General features: G+C 53.2%; 1 long non-coding RNA gene across 1 annotated transcript; it reads right to left on the bottom strand.

Moving 5' to 3' along the window:
• Positions 1 to 1586: 1586 nt before the first annotated feature.
• LOC131482069 (uncharacterized) lies at positions 1587 to 3512 on the bottom strand. The gene is made up of 3 exons (XR_009246746.1): positions 3453 to 3512; positions 2438 to 2666; positions 1587 to 1629 (listed from the first exon to the last, which is right to left on the bottom strand). It is a non-coding gene; the product is annotated as an uncharacterized LOC131482069 (long non-coding RNA).
• Between the last annotated feature and the right edge of the window lie 864 nt (positions 3513 to 4376).

The raw sequence follows: 4376 nt of genomic DNA, 5'->3' as shown, positions 1-4376 counted from the left end.
TCAGTTCCAGCCATTGCGATCACTTGGGGAGTGAACTATTGGATGGAGAATCTTCCTCTCTGTGTCTCCTCCTCTCTGTATATCTGAGTTTCCAATAAAAATAAATCTTGGAAAAAATGTATCAATAGATTGAACTTAAACGTGAAGTACTGTGCTCTTTCAACAGCTGTGAGAAAAGCAGAAGGCAAGCACCGAGCCAGGAAAAGGATGTGTGGCCACAGCATGCAGAGAGCCCTGGAGACCCAACGAGAAGATGGGACCAACAGCCAGAGAGGAACCTGGGCAGGTCTCAACAGAAGCATGGTCAAGGTACCCACCATGCCCCTCCCGGTGCCACCTCCCACTGTGACTTAAAGACAGCAGGTGCAGGGGAGTGTGTGGAGAGGCTGGATTGTCTCCCTCCCACTTACGGTGGGGGATGGCAAATGGTACTGTTCAGCTGAAGAGAGCCTGGAAGTCTCTTCAAATGTGGACCACGCCTGTCTCCCCCTCCCTGACCTCTTTAGTAGGCAATGTAGAACCGATTTGGGTTGATGGGCAATATGAGACGACTTCTCAGGCCCTATCTGTGATGGTGTGATTGAACGTGTCTGTGTGTGTGTGTGTGTGTTTGTGTGTGTGTGAATGTGTACAAGGGGAACCTGCACTGAGAACCCACAGTGTGTCCACATGCAATTGATGGGCATCAGGACACATGGGAGCCAAGAACTCAGTCAGCCAGTACTTAGAGCAGGGTCAGGAACCTTCTAGAAGGAAGTACAGAGGCCCTGAGGTTTAACCTGTGGGAGTGATCGACAAAGGACCTTGATGGACACAGTCATTCCCCTGGACAACTAGGGTGGCCCAGGGACGTGGGAGGGTCTGTGTAAGAGGGAGGCAGGGGTCAGAGTGGTGGAAGAGAGAAAGAGGGCGTGCTGACTGGAAGGTACAACTCTGCTGGCTTGGGGAAGGAGGGAGGGAGGAACGGAGGGAGGGAAAGAGGGAGGGAACCTGTGGAAGGCGGGAAGATGGAGGGGGACTCCGGTGACCCCTTGGTGGGAGCCCAGCGAGGCCCATGTTGGACCATCACTGCAACATGTCCTCCTCCTTCAGGCAGGTGCTGGGATTTCAGGAACCCCTGAGGTGAAGACCAAACATGCAGGGAATACCTGTGATGTCATGACGACAGTAGCCCTTGGGATACTCACAGCCCTCCAAGTGCCCAGAAGAGGAGAACAAGGGACCAGCCAGCAAAGCCACTTGTTTGAGGACCCACCACATAGTCTCAGCCCTGGAATTCAAACCACGACTCAGCCTGCGTTTCCCCTTGCATCCACAGGCTCTCTGTTCGTTCAGCCATGCGAGCTGGCGTCCCATGGTGACCTCCAACTTGCCCTTTCTGCCTGAGCAGTGACCAGTTAGGTCTGCCTTGAGTCTTTTCCCTGTTGCTGCTGCCTTTTCAATGCCAAGCCAGAGGTTCTCCCAACATCTTGCTGCCAGGCCCCGGGTGGTGGGGGTAGGGGTGATGACAACTCACTTTCACTTCCGGGGAGTGCACCTGACCCTGCTAGGATGGCGCCGAGCACAGCTAGAAACACTGCATGGAGTTAAACCCAGGATGCCAACTGCGTGGAAGTGCTACAGACCCAGCTACAAGGCAAGAGAGCGGCCAACAGATGGGCGGCAGGTGTACGGCCATCCCTTCATACCTGTCACCTCCACCTGCTTCCAGGCCACTTCAGAGCAAAGCTAGCCAGGGACCATTTAAAAAGCATCCGTCCCTTTAGAACTTAACACCAGCAGTATAAACAGTGTGTCTACCTTCTTGATCGATGAGATTTTTTTCCCTAAGATTATTTTTCATTTATGTATTTGAAAGACATAGAGACAGAGAGAGAGAGAGAGAGAGAGAGAGAGAAAGAGAGAGAGAGAGAGGTCTTCCATCTGCTGGCTCACTCCCCAAATGGCTGCAATAGCCAGGTCTGAGCCAGGTTGAAGCCAGGAACCCGGAGCTCCTTCCGGGCCTTCCTGGGACCTTGTGCTTCAGTCTTTCTGGTCCCAGGATGTGTCAAGCCTAGTCTATGTAAGCAACAGGACCTGGGAGAAGTGATGGCACCCATGTGGAAGACCCGGATGGAGCTCCCAGTTTCTGCTTGCGGCCTGGCTCCCCCTACCCCCTCCCGGCTGTGGCAGGCACCTGGAAAGTGGACCAACAGGTGGAATCTATCTCTGTCGTTGTCTCATCCTGCGTGCTGTGTCTCTGCTTTTCAAATCAATCAATGAATCACAAACTTTTAAGAACTGGTGAACTTGGTTCCTCTTGCACATTTTGTCACTGGTGACTGCAGTGTGTATCTGTCTCCCACCTCAAACGCAAAGTGGATTGGATAGGAACGGACTGGGGCGGGTCACCTCGGGATGGGGTGGGAGTGCAGGGCAGCAGCAACAGAGCCCTTACCTTGATGAGGGACCTGGCAGCCTTCCGACAGGCCTCATAGTACTGGGTGAAGTTCAACATCTCCCATTTGTTGTCGTTCTTCGAGGCCAGAGCTGGGTGGGTGCCGAAGCGGTTGATGGAGTCACGGAAGAACTCGGGAGGATGGTCATCGGGGTCTCGTGGCCCAGCCCATGCTTTGAGAGCCTCAGGAGGACTCCAGTCTGCTCGGTGGTCCACAGGCTGAGGGGAACTGTAGGCAGGCCCTGGGAGATGGGGAGGCAGAGGGGGCAGGGACAGTGGCAATGGTTTCTATTGATTTTCTAACTTTGGTGGTTTGCTGGGTTGATTGTCATTCTACTCTTTAAGGAATGGATTTTTTGGTACATTTGTTTGAAAGACAGAATGACAAACAGAGAGATCACCCTCTGCTGGTTCACTCCCTGCCACAGCCAACACTGTACCAGGCCGAGCCCAGGAGCCCTGAACCCCAGCCATGTCTTCCATGCAGTTGGCAAGGACTCAAGTACTAGGGCCATTGTTCACTGCCTCTGGCTCTGTGTGTGCTGGCAGGAAGCTACTTCAGAAATGGAGCCAGGACTCAAACCCAGGCTCTCTGATCCAGGAAACAGGAATTAATTCCTCCCCTCCCACCACCCGGATGCTTAAACCCTGCCAGTTAAACACCCATCTGAGTGGGATGGCTTGTTTGTCCACATCATATCTCTTTTGCAAAAGGGCACCTGTGGATGGGGAGGCTGCCTTGTGGCTGGCAAGGACCTCGAGTCCAGGTGCGGCCATCAAACCCAGCTAACACATTCACAGATCCAGGCAATGCTGGTCATGTTGTGTGTACACGGGGATGCCGAGTGCTGGCCTGGCAAGCAAGTGCCTCACAGTCCTGCCCCACGCTGTCAGTCACTCATTTGTGAGGGAAGTGCACAGGCTGGCCCCTACAGGGTCACACATCCCTGCGCATGGCTGTTGGTACAGTCAGCGTGTCTTTTGCGCCCCCGCCACCCCCCCTGGCTCAGCGCACCTGGGGGCTTGCTGGTGTCCATCTCATGGTCCTCAGGCTCCTCTTCCAGAGTCACGGGGGCTCAGGCTTCACCACCTTCACAGGATTGCTCCTGATGGTACTGCAAAAGGTCAAAGACAAGACCTGAGCAGGACTGGCAGGGAGATCCGCCTCTAGTCGCTGCTCATGTCTGCTGAGAACCCGAGGGTTTGATGGTCATGCCTGACCTGGGCTGAGAGAGAGGAGAGCGTGCCAGACAACGGAGCAATGGCCACTTCAAGAGAGGGGGTTCAGTTGGTTTCCAGAAGAGTCGCTGAGATGGTGGGGCTGTAAGGTCAAGTCACTAGGTCATTGTATGTGGGACAATGCATTTTGAAATCTTCCAGAACTTTCTTGTCCATCAGCAGTCTCAGGGCATCAGTTCAGGGAAACTTTCACACACATTTCCTAAATAGCCATCTAGACCATGAAACCGCACCAGGCTGGCATTAAATCTGTGCCAATCCATGTGCTTTTGAAGGTTTGTTTGGGGCTCAGTGGCTCAATGGCTCAACAGGTTCATCCACCTTCTGCAAGCATTAGCATCCCATATGGCTGCTGATTTGAGACCCAGCTACTCCACTTTCTATCCAACTCCCTGCAATCCTGCACCTGCATGGGGAGAGATTCCTGGCTCCCGGTTTCACATTGGCCCAACTCTGGCTGTTGTGACCACTTGGGCTGTGGACTAGCAAAAGGAAGATCTTCCTCTCTGTAAATCTGTCTTTCCAAGAAAAATAAATCTTAAAAAAAAATTGCTTTGGAGGCAGAGTTACAGTGGGAGAGCTGGTCCAGCTCATCCTCTTGCTGATTTTGAGAGACAGATCTTCCGTCTGATGATTCACTCCACAAGTAATCACAATGGTCAGAGTTGAGCTGATCTGAAGCCAGGAGTCAGGAGCTTCT

Source organism: Ochotona princeps, chromosome 15 (genome assembly GCF_030435755.1).
Source record: "Ochotona princeps isolate mOchPri1 chromosome 15, mOchPri1.hap1, whole genome shotgun sequence".
In the NCBI taxonomy this organism is placed as follows: domain Eukaryota; kingdom Metazoa; phylum Chordata; class Mammalia; order Lagomorpha; family Ochotonidae; genus Ochotona; species Ochotona princeps.
Note: the sequence above shows the minus strand (reverse complement) of the source record. Positions and strands in the feature narration are given on the sequence as shown.